This window comes from Eulemur rufifrons, chromosome 21 (assembly GCF_041146395.1).
Source record: "Eulemur rufifrons isolate Redbay chromosome 21, OSU_ERuf_1, whole genome shotgun sequence".
NCBI lineage: Eukaryota > Metazoa > Chordata > Mammalia > Primates > Lemuridae > Eulemur > Eulemur rufifrons.
Genome location: NC_091003.1, coordinates 22,006,449 through 22,027,392, shown reverse-complemented (window position 1 = coordinate 22,027,392; position 20,944 = coordinate 22,006,449). Strand labels below are relative to the sequence as shown.

At 60.8% G+C, this 20,944-nt stretch overlaps 1 protein-coding gene across 1 annotated transcript in view; it reads right to left on the bottom strand.

Moving 5' to 3' along the window:
- Nucleotides 1-20,944, bottom strand: part of RSPH14 (radial spoke head 14 homolog) — a 70,101-nt gene that overhangs the window by 10,460 nt on the left and 38,697 nt on the right. The window lies entirely within an intron of this gene.

Genomic DNA, 20,944 nt, shown 5'->3' with positions numbered 1-20,944 from the left:
AGGGGCAGTTGGGTCTGGGGTGAGCACTGGGTGTGCTTGGGCAGGAGCAGGAGCAGGAAGGCGGGTGGGGCCGCACAGGGCCGAGGGAGCTGGGAAGTGGAACAGCCCCACTGCCTGGTAGCCGAGGCTGTGGGAGACTGCAGCCTCCTCATCTGTAAAAGGGGAACAGTTCTGTGACCCTGTGAGCTGGAGTGAGCCCGGGGAAGAGCGTTAAGGACCAGGGAAGGCTCCTTGCAGCTTGGGGCTGCACTTCCATGCCCCTTATCCCTTGGGCAGAGCCAGGGCACTGGGTAACTACCCCCGCCACCACAAGCCCCCTTAGCCGGAGGGGAGCTGCCTGTTTCGGGAATGATGCTTAGCTGGTGACTCTCCCTCTGGGTGTGGACGCTTGAGAGCAGTAACCTAGGCAGCCTGGGAGCATCCATCAGGGGCCGCCGGTGGTGCAGAGGGCCCGGCCACCGACCGAGCTTGGGTGAAGTGTGCCTCGAGCATACCTTATTTCCAGAGACGATGAGATGCTGGCATTTGGCTTAAAACTCTTCCTGTGTGTTCCTCTAACAGACGTTGAGTTTCTGAGACAGGAGGTGAATAAGACAGTTCCTCCCCCTCGGAAGGCCAGTGTCACCTTCTGCCCTAGATCTGCTCGCTCCTTCCTGGGGATGTTTTTGCTCTCCCCTAAAGAGGCTGTAGCTGTCTTTGTAGCGCGCCCAGCCTCAAACACACACGCTGGGCTGCGCCTGAGGCTCGGGTTGTGCAGCGCGAGAACAGCGCCTGCCTGCCCTCAGGGGCTGTGCAGTCTGCGCTGAACTGGACAAGCTGCCTTACTTTGTGCCTCTCGCCTGGCCTGTTCCAGGGTCCTGCCATGGGGCTCTGGGTTTGGGATACAGAATGGATTCCTCCCTGTCCCCAACCTCTAGCCCTGTCTCATGGAGTCCAAGAAGTGCCTCGGTCTGGACCTCAGGAGCTTCTAAGGCGATTCTGGGAACTTCCGGGTAACTCCACAACTTGACAAGCCTGCCCAGGGCCCCTGCAGAGAAGCCGCTGGGGCCAAGGGCTGCCTCTCAGGAGTGCTGACTGTAATTGTCGGGTGTGTGAATGCGTCTGTACCACTTCCTCCCGTGGAGGTGAGGATAAGGCAGCCCTGTGCTGTCCCATGCTAGTTGCAGAAGATCTGAGATGCTGTGCGGCGGTGAAGGCATCTTGCTGCTGCTGACCACGGCCAGCTCCTGGGAACCCTGGAGGAGGCAGATTAGCATGCTGCTCTCCCGAAGCCCCCAAGAAGAAAACTTGGGGTAGTCGAGCCTTCAGAGGTGCCTGCCAGCATGCAAGCGCCAAGAGACATGGACGGAAGGGTTAACACATACACCAAGGGTAAGCCTCAGGCAGAAACCCAGAGCAGGGCCCAGGCGCAACTTGTGCAGATTGGGCAGGGGCATGGGAGCCCCCAGCCTCTCGTGCACCCGGGTGGTGAGGCAAGGACTCTGGTCTAGGTAGCAGAAGACCTGGGGTCAGGCCCTGGCCCTGCAGTCCCCGGTCCAGGCCCATCCTCCCTGAGCCTCTTTGTCCTCATCTGTACACAGTGCCAAGAGTGCCCCGTCAATCCCTGCACCACCCTTCCCACAAGCTAGGCCCCTCTCATGAGACCAGGCTGGCAGGGGAGGCACATCATGGGCATCCTCTGATAGGGACTAACTTATAGGGACCGTCGTACGGATCCTGGAGCGTGTGAGAGGAGATGTCAGCCTGAGGAACGGAACCTCACACAACCCATCCATTCATTCTTTCAACTAACATTTATCGGCGCTGTCCGCGTGCCAGGCGCTACACTCAGCACAGGGGCACAGCAGGGACGTGGTGTCTGCTCATGGTGCTTACCTCAGATGGGCAGGGGCTGACGGTAATGTGAGTGACCGAGTGCTGTGCCATGGAGAAAACTAAAGCAGACAGTGGAGATACCTGGGAGGGGGTGTTGGCGCAGTGCCGTGGAGAAGCGATGGGCAAGTGGCACGGCTGGCCGGGGCGTGAAGGAAGGTGCAGGGGCACTGAGCAGACGCTGCCCAGCTGCTGCAGGCCCCCAGAAGGCCAGCGGCTGGAGCCTGGTGTGGGGGCATGGGTGGGTCTTGGTGCTAGGTCCAGCAGGGCTCCGCAGGCCCTGGTGAAGTGGGAAGGCCTTGACAGATTTGGAGCAAAGGAGAGACTTCAGCTAATTTGTACTTTTTTAAAAGATCTCTTTGCTGATGTGGGGGAATAGGCTGGGGTGGGGGCAAGACCAAGGGTCTGTCAAGGGCTGCTGCAACATTCTGGGGGCAGAGGCTGCTGGTGGTAGGTACATTGGAGGCCATGAGAAGTGGTTGGATGGGAGATTTATTTTAAAGAGTAGCAGGTCAGATCTGCAATGGATAGAGGCAAGGACAGCTGCAGATTTTTGGTCTGAGCCAGTGGAAAGACAGAGCTGGCATAGGCCAGGAAGAAAGATGCGAAAAGCCCCGTTCATGAGAGTCAGGGAGTTGGGTGTTGAATCTGAGGCCCTGGGAGCCATTGAACGGTGCTCATGGTGGTCAGTGGGGCGAGCGAGGCTGGAGGTAGCAACTTGGAGTCCTTGGCACCACGGTGTGCAGGAAGCCAGGGACTGGCCGAGGTCACTTGGGCATTGAGGACAGATGGGACCAGAAGAGGCCAGGCTGGGCCTCAGGCCCTCCACTGCTCTGAGCATGTATAGGGACGGAGCATCCAGAAAAGGAGACTGAGGATTGGCGAGCAAGTGAGGCGGGAGCGTGATTGTGACGGTGCCGCAGGGCCGGAGCCTGGGGACTGAGCAACATGGGCATGGCGGCCACATGACTTGTGGAGCCCCTTGGTAAAAACCATTAAGCAGGTAAGAACAGTGACAGCAGAGCATTAAACCCATGTGGCTGCCCAGACATGTGGTGACCTTAGAGACAGTGCTGAGGCTGTGGTGGTCCCCGAGGAGAAGGCAGGCCTAGAGCGTGGGCCCACGGCCTGCCTGCTGCCCTCTCTCCACTGCGTTTCTCCTCCCTTCTCTGAGTGGGCGGGTGGGTCGAGTTCGACCCTTGGGGCTGCTTTTGGGGTCATTCAGACCCAGCCTGTAAGCCTCGCTTGGCCTCTTGGCCCAGAGAGCCCAAAGCCACGCGCTAAGTGAAGAATTGCCTGCTGCAACTTGTCACTTCTTCCTCCTGGCTGTGGCCCCTCAGGCAGGAGGCAGCAGGAAGCACATCTCGAGGCTGAGGTCCAGGTGGTCCCGTCAGCAGGCCCTGGGCGAGTATGGCCACAGCTTCACACAGCAATGGCTTCCTTGAGTTCATCTCTTTTCCAAAAGAACCTGCTACATCACAGAGTTTTGAGTTATTTGCTTCTAAATTAAGGTATAACTCTCTTTTAGAGACGTCCCTGGAGAATCCATCAAAAAGTGCTAAGAAGCGAGACTGTTAAAAGCCACAGTGCAGGGAGGGGCCTTACAAATGGTGTCAAGCCCGGTGGTGTTACTTCAGCAGCCTTCAGCCAGAAACACACGAGTTCCCGAGGGCCCAGCCAGGCCTCTCCTGCAGTGTGGGCTGTGGTCAGAGCAAACCTTTCAGGAGACCCCTGCCCCCTTGAGCAGCCCCCCCTGGCCCTGGGATGGAGAGGCGCCAGGACAGGGTTCCCTGGGAGGGGCCTGGCCTCAGAGGCAGAGGTCATCCAAGACATGGAGGAGAGTGGCCCTGGTGTGCGTGCCTCCCCCAGCGCCCAGATGCTGGCACTTGCAAGGAGGGCACGTGGAATCTATCTGTTCTGGGTCACGCAGACAAGTGTCTTCCAGGGGTCGCAGTTCACTTTATCCTCCTACAACCAGTGCCACTGAGAAGGGGCCTGTTTACCTTGGTTCTGTGGTTGAGGCAACTGAGCCCTGGAGAGGTGGGTTCTTTCCCCTGCCTCAGTGGGTCCAACCCAGCCCCTGGGTCCAGTTCATCAGGCCCCAGGGAGTGTGTCCAGGAACCTGAGGGCTTGTTGTCTCAGCAGCGTGGGGCGGCCCAGCTTCCCCCCGGCGGCCTGGCCCCGGCTGGTCACAGGAAGGGTGGTCGCAGAGGACTGTCTGGGCCAGCTGTGCTGGAGGCCGGCATGGCGGCTGGGGCCAGCTCTTGGGCTCTGGCCCCCGCTCTGGGCAAGGCTGGTGGGCTGCAGCCACCCCTCGGCTTTTCCATCCAGCCGTGCCTTTTCTCACTCCACACCCCTGGGAGAGGCAGCGCGGGGGGCTGGGTTTGTTTCCCGCAGCCATGTGCCCCTGGGCAGGCACATCATCTTTTTTTGCCTCAGTTTCCTTTTCTCTAAAGCAGGGGGCTGAAATGGGTGGGCTGTGAGGCCCTTCTTTGGTGGCACAGGGGCTCCCTCCCTGCTGGGGTCCGCGAGCTGGCTGCCAAGGTCAGGCTTATTGTAGAGACGGCACAGGAGACTGGGTGGTCACCGCCATCTTCGCACTTCCTTGGTTTCTGCCTGAATCTCTTTCCTTTGGCTGCTTAGCTACTGTCTCCCTGTGTCAGGGTCTCTGGAGGGACCAGCTATCCTTGTAGCTGCCATTTCTTCTCACTCATGGTTCTCAGACAGGGCCACATGTGGGAAGAGTCTGCAGAGCCTCTAACTGCTTGTTCACGCGAGGCTGTCCAGGCCTCTATCTAGAACAGCACGCGTGTTCCTGCCACACGGTTCTGTGACCCTTCCCGCTGATGTTCCTTCCTTAGCACTCGCCACAGCATGACCTGCTCCGTATTTAATTTACTTATCGTGTTTGTTAACCTTCTCTCTCCTGGACCTGACCGTGAGCTCCACAAGGGCGGAGGCTGTATTCACCGCGGAGCACTGGCCCCCCGGACCTCACTGTTGAGGGGAGTGTTGACAAGCGGACAGGCCACGTGGTCCCGTCGAGCTCCTTTCCCAGCCAGGGCTGGGCTGTGTGCTCTCACGCCAGAGAATTGCTGCTCCACCTCAACCCTCTGCTCCTAAGAGCTTGTGCCTCTGGGCCTTAGGTTTGGCCCCCAACACAAACCACCGACAGGTGGACACCACTAGCTGGGTCCCATCAGGCCTGCCTGTGGTTCCTTCTCCGGCCAGAGACAGGTGGACTGCCTGGCTTCCCTCCCTGAGTCGGATGCCTCGGGCTGACACCGGCCCTCAGGGACACAGCATGACTAGGGGGGCCTCAGTCAGACTTGGGGACTCACACAGCCGTGACACGCAGAGGTGTGTCCGTGGGAAACTGGCCTACGAGGGTGAGCCAAGGCTCTGATGGTAGTAAAGGAACATGGAGACGACTGAGTGGCCCTTCCACATGGCCCTGAGCCCCAGGATCAGGAAGTGACCTCTCAGTCAGGCCAGCAGGGAGGCACGAGGCCTGAGTGGGAGTCTCGGCCATGCCTGTAATGGTGACCCTGGGGAACTCTTTTCGCTCTCTAGGGCTCAGTTTCCTTGCCTTTAAAGCGGAAGCTCTCGGCCGGGTCAAGGGTTTGGATAGTTTTCACGTCTCACCCCAACTCCGGAGTGGCTACCCAAATTTCTAAGGCTGTGTCCGGCCCAGAGGGCTAACAGTCACAGGTGACTGGTGGTGTCTGCAGCACAGAGGAGGCAGCGTATAGACGTGCTCGCCGGCGAATGGCCAACCCCACCGTGCACCCCCTCCTGCCTGCCAGCCTCAGCGCATCCCCATCTCTCCTCACACGCCCCTCCTCGGCAACTCCGACCCTGCCCCCATCAGGTGAGGACTGCCCCCCCGCCCCCCAGCCTTGGGAACAGCTCAAGTCATTGCTGAATGTCTCTTCCGTGCTCATGTGAGCCTTGCTCCCTGCAGTGGCCCCAGGGTCCAGCCCCACGCCTGGCCCGTGGCAGCCTCTCTCTGCACACTGAATGAATGAGCCAGTGCGTGAGTGAGGCAGACACTGAACTGCTCGGCCAGGCTGGGAGCTTCCTCCTGGGTGTAAACCCCGTGCTGAGCTCTGCCCCGGCAAGGAGTCCCAAGAAGCCTGCCTGGGACGGGCAGCCCAGATGAGCACCGACACGGGGTGCTGGCTAACCCGTGTGGTTCCAGCTCTAGGTGCTGCAGAAGTGGAGTCAGCAGGGAAGGAGGGGGAATGACTAGGGAGGGCTGACGTATGTGAGTCCCAGGCTCTGGGTCCTGCAGGGGGCCCAGTGGTCCTGTCTGACCTTGGCCATGGGTGGCTCACCAGGCTTCACCAGGGACCCTCTGGAGACCCTCCTTGATGGAGGGCTGGAGAACTTGACACCTATAGCCTTCACCCTCCCTTCAGCAGGCCCTGGCCCCCCATGAGCTGGGGGTATCCCCAACTCCTAGGCCCCCATGCTGCGGTGACTGTGGCTGCACCAGGTGAGGAGCAGGATCCACATGAGGGCCTGGCCCTCCTGCCTGCCCTGCCCAGCCCTGCGTGGCATGTCTTCTCTAGCCTTAGCTGCCTGGCTGCTGTGGCCTCAGGCCTGCCCCACGAGCCCCTGTTGCTTCCTGTGGCCCTGGGAGTGGCTGCCAGACCCCGGCCGGCCATCTGGCCCCTGCTTGCGAGGGTGGGTGCAGCTGGGCTTTCTTCCAGCTCGATCACCCCCTCACCCACTCTGTTACCTCTGATATGCTGTGCAAACATATTTCTTGATAAAATGCCGGGAAGAAAAATAATTAGAGTGTTGCTTCCATTATCCAATTTCTGATTAATCAAACTCTCTTTGTCCTCGGCCAAAATCTATTCATTTCCCTTAAACACTGGGCCAGTGCCAGGCATCGATTTCCTCTATGATAACACCACGCGCACACGAGGACATGCCCCGCCCTGCCCCTGCCCGGCGGCTGGGATGGCGCAGAGGCATTGATGGGGGTGTCCTTGTCCCCCCAACATCGCCACCTCCTCCAGGGAGCCTCCTGGCCTTGCCGGCACCCCCCGGCCCTGCCCCGACTCCTGGAGTCCTTGGCTGGGCTTAGTCCCCCTACTTGGCCTCCAGTGTGTTGGTCTTGTCTCACTGGCTGTCCTGGGGCTCTCCCTCCTGCCCCGAGGACGAGGACAGTGTGGAGTGGGTGGAGGGCGTGGCCACTGCGGCCCCAAGGGGCCTGGGCAAAAGGATGGGCTGCACCCCAGGCTCCGGGCGGGCCAGGGTTTGGGGGCCACTGGCACAGGAAGAAGGCTGGGCAGGGGGCAAGGGTGGGGCCATGCAGCCTGTGTGGGGTGTGGGGTAGGCTTTCAGTGGCAGCAACACAAGCCCAGTCCCAAATGGCTTACAAGATGAGGGGCAGCCTGGCCCCTGGGCCTGGGGGCTCAGCGGTGGGACACTGGGCAGGGCTGGCCAAGTCCAGGCAAGAGGTGGCTGCACATCCACCCATGTCCATCTGGAGAAGGCCAATGGCCTTTTCAGGAGATTTGGCAGAAGTCCCCGCTGCCCCTCCCTGCTCCGTGGTGACCCATCCCTCCCCTCAGTCACCACAAGGGGCTGAGGTTGACAACGGACACCTGCTTGGTGCCAGGTCTTTGTAGGCACATGGGATACGTGAGGGAACAAGTGGACCAGCGGCCCCGCCCTGCGGTGCGTCCATTGTTATGAGTGCACTGGGGGGCAGTAAGCCCCCCAAGTGAGTTAGGCAGTTGCTGGAGAGACACCGTGCGTGGTGTGCCTGTCTGGGAGTTTGGGGTTCATTTTCAATTGTAGGTAGAATGGGCAGGAAGGCCTCCCACGGAGGGGACATCTGAGCCATCGTAGGGGTGGAGAGAGCCACTTGGCGCTATGGACAAAGAGCTTTTCAAGCGGAAGGAACGGCCGGCGCAGAGCCCCGAGTAGAGAGAACGTGATGGTGCCGGGGGTCAGCAGAGGTCAGCAGGAGGCCAGCCCGGCAGGAGCAGGGGGCGGTCAGAGGGGCCAGGCGTCTCAGAGCCCTGGGGCCCTGGAAGGACTTTGTGGGCCTGCCCTGGGTGGCAAGTGCAAGAAGTTTTCAAGCACAAGAGAGATGCGCTGTGCCTTGTTTTTACAAGGATCCCCCTGGCTGCTGCTGGTGACAGTGCAGAGGGCTGGGGACAGCAAGAACAGAGAGGTCACTGTTGCCGTGCAGATGAGAAGCTGAGGCTGGCAGGGCGGGGGTAAGTGTTCAGATTTCGGAGAGAGTCAGAAGGTCACCTGAGGGCTCCCCTGAGGCCAGCACCTCCCTGATTTAAGGTGCTGCCGAAGGACTGCATGTTGGGCATCTAGTGGATGCCACCAGTGCCCCCAGGTCGCCTTCCCTGCTGGTGCACCTAGCCCAGCTGTGGTTCAGCAGCTCTGCATCTCTCCTGAGATCTGCCCTGGGCCCTCAGGGCCCCCTTTCCTGGAAATGCCTGGGAGGTTCTGCCCCCTCCTTCAAGGAGGACAGCCGCGATGTCCTTTCCTTTCTGAGTTCCCTGTGGGGCAACTCCTTCCCTGGCCCCATCCTGCGTCCCTCAGTCCCCTGCAGGTTTCTCCCGAAATGCTCCCTCTCTCCCTCACGAGAATCCCCCGCTTAGGCTCAAGGAAGGACCCAGTCAAGACGGGGTTTGGAGGCTACTGTGGGCTTGGAAACTCGGGCGTGGCCCGTCACAGATGGATGGACCAGTGCCAGCAGCCAGGAGTCACCTGGAGCAGTTTCTTAGTGCAGGGGCCCCAGGCCGCTGGCCTCGGGAGGACCCACAGCTCTTGACAGAATGAGTGCACATTCCTGGGCCCTTCCCTCAGACATGGTGTGGCTTCTCAGAGCCACACCAGCCGGCGGCCTGCAGGGGTGGTTCTGAGCATGTGGGTGTGAGTTCGGCAGCTCTGCACAGAGGCTGAGGGCAGGGCAAGGAAGAAGGAGGGAGCGGACAGGGGGTGCCCACCTTCAAAGGAGCCCAGGGGACAGGGGGACCCTGGAAGGAGCAGGTTGCTTGTCTGGCTTCCTAGAGCCCTCCCCAGAGGGGCTTTGGCCTGGGGTAGCCAGGTGTGAGAGGTGGAGATGAGATTGTAGGATGCCACATTCAGGCAGGGGGAGGAGATTGCAGCCACAGAGACCCAGAAGGGTGCCACAGGTTCTCCACCCAGGCCTGCCCGAGGCAGCAGCACCTTTGATGTGGCTCCCGTGAAGGCCCTGCCTCCTCCCTGCTGTCATCACCGCCTTCCCCTTGTAGGTGGAACCTTCCCGTTATTTATTTATTTATTTATTTACCCCTGGCCCAGGGAAATATCTGGCCGGATTTCCTCCTGAGTCAGTATTCCTCAGGCAGTGCTGTGGCCCCGGTGTGCGTGGCTGTGGTGGCTGTGGGCCAGAAGACTGCACACATGGCTGGGTGTGTCTGGAGCCAGGACAGCTTGGGGCCACAGGGAAGGGCCTCCCTGGTCATCTTGTGTCCCCTTCCTTTAGCAGAAGGGCACTGAGAGGCCCAGCCAAGGCAGGGCCGCTGGTGGGGCTGGGCCCGTGTACAGATGGGGGCACTGTGCTAACCCTGGTCTTCCTCCCATGCACTTGGACCATGGCTTCAGAATAAGCAGGGTGCCTGGAGGAGGCAAAGGGGCCTGCTTTTAAGAGGAGACTGCTGCAGGTCAGCAGTGCGGGGGGTGGCCAGTGGCATGGAGATGCCAGCCCAGTGTCCTGGGCCCTGGTCACTGCGGAGTGACTGCAAAGAACCCACAGACATGCAATCACACGTCCCCAAGCCCTGAATCATTAATGTCTTGCATGTGCACATGCTGTCATTTTTCAAATATTTGCAGAAGCTGTCGTGATAAATGAAATGCAGAGTCACTTACAAGCCTTACGGAAATCTTGGGGCACAGAACCCCTTGTTTCCTCTGTCCTCAGTGCTGGCTCGCTGGACTAGTGGCTGCCCTCTCCCTTCCCTGTAAAGCATGCCAGCCTGTGTCTGCGGCAGGCCCAACCCTCCAGGACATCACAACGCCTGCCCGGGGCACTTCTGCTGCGCTCGCGCCCCTTTGAGTCAGTTGTGCTTGTCCCAAACTTGGCTATTCCACTGTATCCTCAGTAGAAGTCGCGGTCAGGTTTGGTGTGGACAAGACAACCGTAAGTTTGGGGACAGAGAGTCGCAGCCGCCTAGGGTTTGGATTTCAGTTACCTTGCCACCTCGCTCGAGTGGGAGAGAGTAAACTAGACGCCACACAGGTGTGCTGTGGTTTAAGCAAGAGCACTGCCGGCGAGTCCGGAATGAGAACCTAGGCTCCAGGAAAAGGGCATAGCCCTCTCCAAGATTGGGGAATGAATGTACGTTTATCTGTCTTAGGTAAAAAGTATTTTTTATTTCTTAGGAATCCCTGCTTTAACTCACTTTTGAGTAGACCAACCAGCAACCAGCCAGCAGTCCCAAGTTTGGTTGCAATTTTTGGTCACTAATGGATGTTAGAAACACATCTGTAATTATGTTGGACTCTACAGGTTGGTCTTTTCTGTTGTGATTTGTTGTTGATGACGTTGTTTTACATAGGGAAGGTCATCCTACCGGAAAAGGTTGTAAACCCTGGATTTACAACAAAGTCAAGGCCACGGAGGGAGGAGGGCGAGGGTGGGGAGTGGGCTGGAGGACATTGCAGAGCTCCTGGGACAGGCCACCCTGGAATCCCCTTGCCCTAGGCCTAGGGAGACAAAGGGTCCTCGGAGGCCCAGCCCATCTGAGGGGGAAGTCTGGGGGCAATTTGCAGGGAAGCTAGGGGTTTTCTGGCATGAGGGGATGCGCGGGAAGGGCACGAGGACCTGGGGAGGCTGATTTCTGCAGAGGCTGGCTGGGCCCAGGCTCCCATGTCACTTCAGCAAGGTGTGAAGTGGTCAGGATTGCGTTTCAAGCTGGGCGGAGCTGGTTGGGATGGGAGGGGCAGGTGGGGACGGGGGAGGAGGCCCCAGATGGGGTGAGAGAGTAAGAGAGGAGGGGTGGGCAGGAAAAGTTCCAAGAGGAGGATGCTGGCCACACACGGAAGGACCTGGGAACCACGAGCGGCTGGGGTCCTTAGGGGCGGCCTGCCGTTTGAGGAAGGGCAGGTGAAATGTGCACTTGAGGGTCTGTGCAAAGCAGGAGCGAGAGGGTGTGGGAGGCCCAGGGTGTGGAGGGAGGCACCACGGAGGGGCCCAGGGAATCCCAGCAGAGCCGGGCCCCAGGTCTCAGGGCGTCAGGGGCTCCGGGACCAGGCTGTGGGTCAACAGAGACCTCGAGCCCTGAGGCCCCATGTGGACTGCAGCACGACCCCTCTGTGGGCTACCGGGAAAGGTCGTGTTAGGTAACGCACTCAAAAGGGAGTGCTGGAGAAGCTTCTGAGCCCTGTACAAATATTTTTTGGTGTTCATCCATCTACCCATCCATCTGCTCTGCAAATCTTTCACAGAGCACCTGCTTCGAGGGAAGCAGAGCTGGCAACTGGGGGAGGAGGCGGAGCAGGAGCCCAGCCCAGCCCGAGAGGGGGTCAGGGGAGGCGCCGGCAGGAGGGGCCAGCAGCCCCGAGGCCGAGGCAGGGCCAGTCTGTGGCCGTCCTGCCTGTCTGTTCCTAGAGGAGGTCAAGTCCCACTGCCAAGCCAGCACACGCCACACTTGGCGGTGGTTGGGGGTCTTTGTGGGGAAGGAGCCTCTCCCTGGGTTTCAAGAGTGCACTGTCAGCCAGGCAGGGTGGGCCTGGGCACTGTGGGAGATGCAGTTCCGGGGGGGGGTGGTCTGTCCCTGCCCCAGGTTGTGTCACTGGCATCAAGGCAAGCAGGGGTTTTAGGTCCTCGAGAAGATGTGGCATTTTAGCCCCAAAATACAGACGGGCCCCAACTTATGGTGGTTTGACTCATGGTTTTTAGACTTTACGATGGTGTTCGGCAGAAACCACACTGGGGGTCCCCGTCCAGCCATTCCGTTTCTCACTGTCAGGACAGTTTTCCGTGAGCGCCATGAGACAGGTGTCAGGTGCTTCTGCCCAACTGTAGCTGTCGCAAGTGACGGAGTACGTTTAAGGTGGGCTCGGCTCAGCTATGATGTCCATTAGGGTAGGTGTATTAAATACATTTCGACTTAACAATATTGTCAGTTTACAATGGGTTTATTGGGATGTGACCTATTGTGAGTCCAGGAGCATCTGTATGTGATGTCGTATCAAAAGCCTGAAACCGTCACGTCCTTTCCGGGGCCACGCTGGGCGGGAAGAAGAGGCACTGGGGTGCCCTGGTGCAGTGCGTGGATGTGGGTGTGTCCTCGCCCTGAGCAGTTGCCCGGGAGGCCTTGAGAGCCACAGCCCCGCCCTTCCCCACCCAGGGGGAGCTGGACAGGGAGCCTACAAGGCAGTGCCCTGCCGGCAAGGCAGGGAATACGGGTCCCGCCCTCCCAGACCAGCATGGGTGTGGACGCCCACCTGGCCCACTGGCCCCGGCACACGCGGTCTGTGGTGTCCTGCTCAGCCCTAGCAACGCGCATCCAGGTGCTGCAGAAGTGCCTCTCCCACGGCCCACAAGGCTGCTGCTCTAGGAGGTTGTGCCGACTGCCATCCTGTCATGCGTCCCCTGCTGGCTGCCTGCCCCCAGGTGTGGAGCCTCTTCCAGAACCCTCAAGCTTTTGGGGGGCAGCTCTCTGGCTGGAACCCCCACTCAGAGAGGCAGCCTTGGTTTCCAGGCAGCTTCCCCTCAGGCTGCGCGGAGCCCACCGGAAGTATACAGAATGCCTGCCCGCTCTGGTGGGTGGCTTGGGAATGACCCGGCCCCGTGGTGTCCTCAGTGGTTCCTCAGCGGTGCCATTCTACCTGGCTGCATTGTTTGCTCCCCGACGAGAATATGAGCTCCTTGACACACAGACTCAGCTTGTTCCCCACCGCGGCCCCCTTACCCCTAGCAGGGCCACACATACCGAGGCTCCATTCTGAGAGGGCACAGTACTGATCAGGGTGGCTGGGTGACGGATCGCCTGCCTGTATGGATCGGAGGGGAGAGGGCCGGGCGCACGTGCTGGGTGGTGCAGGAGCAACAGAAGCAGTGGGGGGCGCTCTGCTGAACAGGCAGATGGAACTGGGCTGGGGGGGTGACCCACTTTTCTGATGAGATGGCCTCTGGGCTGAGGGCCAGGGGTGCAGTGTGGCCACCACAGCCCAAGAGCTCCTATGCCGGCACCACTGCCTTCACCCTGGCTGTCTCAGCAGAGAGGGCCTCTGGTCCCAGCCTCCCTGTGCGCCCCACCTGCGTCCCCAGGGGACAGTGGGGACGGAACAGAGGGCTACATGGCCACCAGACCATACCAGGTGGCCTGAGGCCGCGGCTGTGAGCAGCACTAACCCTTCCCGTGAGGAAGGTAATCCTTTTTTATTTCTCTCTCAATCCTTTTCCTTCAAGGAGAAAATCCCAGTTTGATGCCAGCGTGGCTCTCACACTGTCTAGCAGGCGCTAATCCCCGCTGTTTAACCAACAGCAAGCGGCCTTGCCTGGCCCCTCGCAGACACCGGTCTCTGGCCAGCAGCAAGAGCAGTTCCCTTACACTGTTTCAGATTTTAGATTATTTCTGTCTATGGTGAGTGACTCTGGCTTTCCATTTAAAGTAGGGATGTGAAGTTGTTTTTAAAGTACTTCTATTTAAGTTAACAAGGCGAGTCAATTTAAGGAAAAACAAGTACATAACAGCAGGCGATACCCAGATGTGGCCAAGTCTGGGGGTGCTCGGGTCAGAGGGTGTCGTGGGAGCTGAGCCCTGCGGACTCCCGGCGGCCGGGCCCCAAGAAAGCTTCCTCCCGTCTTTACACCTTGGTTTCTACATCCATAGAGCCGCGGCCCCCTCCCCGCCTTCTCTCAAGAGGTGACGTGTGTGGTCCAGGCACTCGCCCCAGCAGAGGAACAGACAGGTGTGGGGTGCAGGTGCAGCATCCCCCTCTGTCGCCAGCCACAGGCCTCTGGGCCTAGGTCTCCTGTGGTCCCTCCCCTCCTCCGAGGAGGCGCCCCCGCCCAGGCCCAGCCAGATCCAAAGCCCCCTGCCCAACCCCACCGTGCCCAGCTCCCTGGGACAGCCACTCCCTGGGGCCCAGCCCACAGCTGCCTCCGATCTTCCATGGACACGCTGGAAACGGCTCCATGGAGAGTCTAGGGGGCCCTGGACAGTGACCAGACCATGAGGGCGACGTGTGTGGGACGGGACCGCCGTGGAGAGGGAGAGATGCACAGTCATCGGGCTGCAGCGTCTGCGGAGCACTTCACACGGGGTGGAGGCTGGGTGTGACAGAGGAGGGAATTCAGTCAGAACAGACAGAAAATACAGGCAGCACAGAGGACACCTGGCTCCTTGGAGACCACAGAGGAGCTGCTGCCAGGAGGGCCCCGGTGGCCCGGGCCAGGCTCTGGGGAAAGCTAATGACGGACGGACGCCTGGGCAGGAGAGGAGCAGGCAGGATGTCGGCTGAAAGCAAACTCGGTTCCAGCCAGCCAGGCGTAAAAGGGCAGTGGAAACGTTTCCTCAGTAAGAGGGAGACAGGCTGATAATCGGCGGTGGCCACAGGCACAGGCTTTTCCAGACCTTCGGTTTCTAAAATAGAGCCACAGTGGGAGCTGACATGGGGACGGCGGTTCCAGAGGGCGGGGGACAGGACCCGTCTTTAAAAGAAGGTAGAAACGCTGTGGCTGAGCACGGGCCGCAAGCTCCCACCTCCCGACCTGTAAGTCGGGTGCCCCAGCCAGCCGCAGAGTCGAGTGTGAACCGCCCAAGAGCCCCAGGTGTGGGCTCAGCGTACCCCAAACACAATTCCTGAGACGGGCTGGCCATGGGGCTGAGGCTTCCCTGCCCTGCCCGGTGTCCTCGTGTGAGGAAGGGCCTGTGGTCACAGGCACGGTGAGCATGAGGGTCTGCCGCCGACCCGCCTGCTCCTCCCCGTCCCCAGGTCATCACAGAGCGGCTGCTGGCTGCCAGGGCGGAGCTGGCAGGTGCAAGGGCCACTGCTGCCAGGGCAGAAGGCGTCTGAGCAACTGGGGGGTGGGCAGTGCTGAGTCATGGCCCTGCTCGGGGCACACCGGGCGGCTCAGCCTCCGCCGGGGACTCTGGGGCAGGGTAAAGGGCAGCCTGGGGTTGCTGGTGGGGTGGAGCAGGCCTGATGGATGGTCCAAAATGGGCTGTGACTCCTGCTGCCACCCACAGGCCTGGGACCGCAGACCCTGCTGACCGCCACACTGCAGCTCCAGGGCCTAAGGCTGGGGTGAGGGATGGCCAGGAGCCTCAAGGGTTCAGGGTGTGTCATAACTGGGGAGCCCTGGGAGCCTGAAGGTGCACTGGGGGCACGGCCTTGCTCTGCCTTGCTGGCCCCGTGGCCTGGGCTGCCTGCCATCTCCTGGGGTCCTACCTCCGTCCCCAGCAGGGTTGGCCATCTGTATGGCCTCTGCTCGGACCTGAGACATGACTCAGCCTCTCCACCCATCCACAGTCTGGGTATCGTCTGTCATCTCATGGAGCCCAGAGTCCGCATGTTGAACCCTCACCCTTTCTGGTGGCCCCGGCTCAGCATGGGGCAGGCCTTCCTGTGAGGTGGGAGGGGGAGGCAGGCAGCTAGGGGTCTGGGAGTGAGGGGCTGGGCTGCTGTCTCTGGGGAGGTGGGGCACAGTGTTGAGGGAGCTCTCCCATAAGCTGATAAATCTTCCCATCCCAGAGTTCCCCTGGCTTAGCCCAGCTTGGGCAGTGACACCTTTGGTGACCTTGGCTGTGGGCTGTCTTCCCCTGCCGGGGTCGGGCAGAGGGTGCTGACTTTGTGTGCTGGTTGTTGTGGAGGAAGCCCTGGGTGAGGCTTTTTGGGAAAAGGGTGGGAGGCACCAGGGCAGGGGAGGGCCCTGGAGAGCTCAGGCCAACACAGGCATGGGCACTGGGTCACCCGAGCTCTGTGCCCCACGCGGGCTCAGCCTCCAGGGATTGCACCTGGGCAAGGTAGTGGCTCCCGGCGTGGAGGGTGTCCAGGATGCAAAAGCCCTGAGAGAGGTGGCCACACAGTCCCTCCATGTCCGTGTCCCCCTGCCCTGGACTGTCACCTTCTGGGGGAAGGGGCAGCGTGGAACTGGGGTAGGCGAGGCCTGCCAGGCGGCGGGTGGGGAGGTGAGTCAGGGAGGCCTGTTAGGGGCCGGGATGGAGCTCGTCAAGAGGAGCTGTTTCCCGAGACCGCTGGGAGGAGGCAGGTGGCTGCATACTCTGGCCTGAGCCCAGCCTATGGGGCTGGGGAGGGGTGGGGGCAGGGGGCTGGCAGGTGCTCCCCGATGCAGTCCACACACCTGTATCGAGCCCTGCCGTGGGCACAGCAGGGCCCTGTACTACAGGGACAGCAGACAGCTCTTCCCATGCCTGCTGCTCTCCGAGCAGCCCCTGCTCCCAGCCTGCTGGCCAGGCCCCAGGGTGCCCTGAACACCTCCCTGCTCCCACACCGCCACTCCAGCACCAGGCCCTGTCCATTACAGCCCACGCGTCTCTCGGAGCCACCGCTCTGTCTGCCTCCCCCGAGCCCTCGCCTGAGTTGCCCCCTCTCCTTGGATGTCTGCATACAGGAGCCTCCCCTGGCCTGGCCTCAGCCGGGCAGCCAGAGGGATGCTGGTGACACTTAGGGCAGGTCATAGTGCTGCTGGCCCAAACCCTGGCTGGCTCCCAACTTGCCCTTTCAGTGACCACCTACCCTAACTCAGCACCAGCCACACAGCCTCCCTCCCGTCCCCCAGACGGGCCAGGTGTGCTCCCACCTCAGGGCCTTTGCACTGGCCCACCTGCTCTGTCACCACCTGTCCACACTCTTCTCCATGGATCAGGAGGCTGGCCCCGCCCACTCACGCAGACTTGCAGCCCGACAGGAGCTCCATTTCCACCACAGAACCGGCACCTTCTGTCACTCGCTGTTTATTTACTGTCTGGTCCGCCTCCTGCCCTCCCGCCTGAGCAAGTGCGGGGACTGGGTCTCTGCCTCATTCAGCAGGCCCCTCCCAAGCCACGGCTCAAAGCCACGGTTCTGTAAGTAGGTGTAGGGTACCGAAGAGCCCCTGACTCAGCTGCCCTTGGCCCCGGGCGCCTTAGCTGGGCTCCACACCACAGCCAATCCCTCCTCTCCATGGGCACCTCTGCAACCACACACAGACGCTCACATGCAGCTGCACACGGACACATACAGGTGGGTCTACACTCACACACAACCACACACACACACACACAGGCATGGACCTGCTCACAGACATGTACATGGAGCTGTGTATGCACATGAACAGATGTGCACACACACAGCCACACAGAGACATGTATGTGCACTTACATACTCTCGAAGACATGCACAGGGACCCCTGTGTGCACACACACACCTGTATACAGATCTGTACAGAGGCAACACCTACTGTCGCAGTGTGTGAACTTTTCAGTGGCTTCTTGTTGATCTTCAGTCAAGACTAAGGCCCCAGGGTGGGCTTCTGGTTTTCCCTGCCCCTTCCTCTCACCAGAGGCCCCTCTCCTCTCTCTGTGTCCAGCCACTCTGACCTTCCTGCACTTCCCTGCTAACACCGCAGTTTGTCTCTCCTGTCCCTAACGCAGCCCCACACATACACCACAGGGCCTTTGCACATGTTCCTGTACCCGGTACACTCTTTCCCTCACCCATCCCTCTGAGATTTCCAGCCGTACCCAGCGCACTGTCTGTGATGGGGAGTCGTGGGTTGGGCCCTGGGGACCGTGGTTTCTGAGCTGGGAAACAATGTGGTCATCCAGCTCTTGGACTTTGCCTCTGGGCTGACCATCATCAGGTTCCACCCCAGGACTTGGGGAGTCCTTGGATGTCCAGTAAAGCCTACTTAGAGAAAGGCCTGGCAGGAGCCTTGTGGGGACTGTCCTGAGGTCCCGTTTGGAGCGAGGCTGGCACCTGCTCGCAGGGTTCCCTGCATCTGTGCACCGCCCTGCCCCATGCTCGCTCCCTGGCCCGGGTTTCCTCTCTCCTTCCACATGGACCTGTGGTTGCCAGAGCACGCTGATCAGAGACTACATGGCCAGCCCTTGGGTTGGGACTTCCAGACAGTGGCAGTTCAAGTCCCAGGCTGCCTGCCCAGCCCTGCAGCCTTGGGCTCGTGGAGGACATACTTCCCAAAGCACAAATCACACGTCCTGGGACAAAGCAGCTCATGACCAAAGGCTGGGTGGGTGTGGTTCACCCTCCTCCAGACACAGTGCCAGGCTGGAGGCCACCGGGGCAGGGCTCGTCCCGGGGCAGGGACAGTGGGGGGGAGGGGCGTGGCACCTGGCGCCAGGCCCTGTGCAGGTGCCCTGCCCTCATGGACTCGGCCCGCTCACAGGTGGAAGCTAGCCCAGAGTGCCCTCTGTTGGGGTGAAGCCAGGATCTGGCACAGGCCTGCCCCTTTCTCCTGCACCCCTTGGCCTTCCTGCTTCTAAGGAAATCCCAGCCTGATAGGAGAGACCAGAAGAAGGGAGGGTGCAGGCAGCAGGAGGGGGGAGAGGGCACCCAGCCGGCGAGGGAGGCAGCCGCGTGTGAGCTGACCTGTGAAGAGCAGGCCAGGCTCCGCACAGAAGCCGGGCGAGAGCCGCCACAGACATGGAGCAGCCCCTGGAGAGGCCAGGGCGACAGTGAGCCCTGCAGAGCACAGCTGGTGCCGGGCCTGGCCTGGCGAGCTCCCCTAGGCCCAGGCTGGAGGGGGTGGGGGTGGCACCGACAGGGACCACGGGGGCAGTCACGCGCTGTACCGTGAGAAGTCGCAACATCTCGATCTGCTCAGGTGCAGCTCTGATCCAAGGCAGGGTCACCCCATGACCCCGAGGCCAACACAGGCTCTCATGTCTGGGGTTCCCTTGTCACCTGCCTGGAGCAGACCTTGTCCCAACAGTGGGGTCACTGCAGGTGTCCCCAAGGCAGCTGGGACCCTGCTTTTCTTAGGTGGCAGCAAACAGCTTGGGAAGCTCATTGAGGAGGAACCTGTTGTGGGTGCTCTTTGTCCCTGACGCTGACCAGCTGAAGGAGGATCAGTCAGCTGGGGCCTGGCTATGCCTCAGATTTAAAGCATTAACTTGAGAAAAACGGTGATGGCCGTGGGGGACACCATGGGTTGGGCGCTGCCTCTGATGGGAGGGTGCTGGCCTCCTGCTGACACGATGGCACTGGCAGGCCAGGACCCCAGCCTGGGCACCCCGGCAACTGCTGGGGTGGAGGAAGCTGCCCCAAGCCGTGCAGTGGGGGCCTTGGGTGCCTTTCCACACCCGCGGGATGGTGCGGTCACCACCAGAGACTTGGAAGCGGCCACAGGGCCTGCCCTGCACGTGCTGTCCCAGGTGTGAGGGGAGGCAGGGCCTTGTTAACGCCACGATGTTTATTTACAAACCCTTATTCTGACAAAAGTTCATTGAAAGATGTATAGGAAATATGGTAGAATGCAAAGAAGCAAAAAATTCCTTTGATTTCACAACCCGGAACTCATTGCTGTTTGGAGAATGACTTGCCAGACCTCTGCTCACAAAGCACATGTGTGTGCGCGTGCATGTGCACATGCTACACGTATGACCTACGTATGGGCCTGAGCAGGTGCTCTGCGAGTCCCCATTCTGCCAGGGCTGGGGGTCACCTCGAGGCTTCTGCTCTCATTAATTTTCGGCTTCGCTGGGATCGGGCTGAATGACCGTTTCGTGGCTGCGCTCTCAGCAGACACGTTTCTGGGGCGTTCCCTGGTGCACCTCACATCCGTGGCTGCCGGCGGGTGGGACTGCAGGGAAGTGGGAAGTTCCTCAGCCTCTCTGAGTCTGGTCCCTTCTGCCACCAGCGCTTACTGAGCACCCGCTGTGTGCCAGGAACTGCTCTGCTCCCAGCGGGCCCGGCCCTCCTCCACTGGCACTCTGGTCGGGGTGGACAAGGTCACACGGTAGCTGAGGGCTGCAGTGGAGGCCAGCAGAGGGACTGAGGTGACACAGTGCCGAGGACAGTGGGGCAGTGACTGCCACAGGCTGGCACTTGCCAGGTACAAAACCCGTGCTGGACGCTTTACTCCTCATGGGCTGGTGAGGGACAGGCTGTGAGACAGGCAGTGACATGGAGGGATGAGACTGACCACCCTGAGAGCTGTGGGGGACATCGGGGTTTGACCAAGGGAGAGGCAACATCAGAGATGCTCGTGGAGTCCTCAGCTCAGAGGCTGGTGGGTGTGGAGAGCGGGGTGGATGCAGGAGGCCACGGTTGCTGGGAGAGGACGGGATCGCTGGGCTCTGTGGTCAAGGTCTGTGCGGGGTAAGGGGCAGCGAGGGGCATGGATGACAGCTGCGAGGATGGGGACACTGGAACAGAGGCTGGTTTGGCAGGTTGAGTTTCAGATGCTGGTCACGCCCAGGAGTGGAAACGGGAGGCCTGGGCCCTTCAGGGTCTGTCTGCCTTGGGCCTTCCCACCCCAGGGCCTGCCATGGAGGTGATGGGGGTGTCGGGGTGAACACTGGCCGTGGCAGGATGGGGAGGCTGTGGGAGCTACCAGGTGGGGACAGAGGTTGGAGGAAGGAACAGAGGGGATGTGCCTGTGAATAGGGTGGGGGCAGCTGCCACCTGGGCTCAATCAGGGGCAGAAGCCTGAGCTTTGGGGTTGCCCTGGTGCGAGGGTCTGCCCAGCCACAAGAAGGTCACGGGGACATCCTGGGGTGTGGTCAGAGGTGGTCAGGGAGCGTGGGTGCTGGGCCCTGCCTTGGGGTATGCACAGCTGTTCCTCCCGATGACCAGGCGGGTCGGTCGGTGGAAGATTCAGCCTGGAGCTGGGGAGGCCTCTGGCCCATCCTGCCTCGCCCTACACACCTTGATGACCACTGCCCTTAGGAGCCGCTCCATCCTGTCCCTCCTCTGCCTTCCCAGGTAGACGTCACCACAGTGCTCTGTGCCAGCCAGGCCCTGTGGGCCCCTGCTCCCCAGCTACGGCTGCCTGCCTTGCACACCCCACAGCCTCCACCGTGCTCTGGCCCCTGCCTGTCTGCTCACCCCGGGGCCTCGAAGAAAGGCAGGG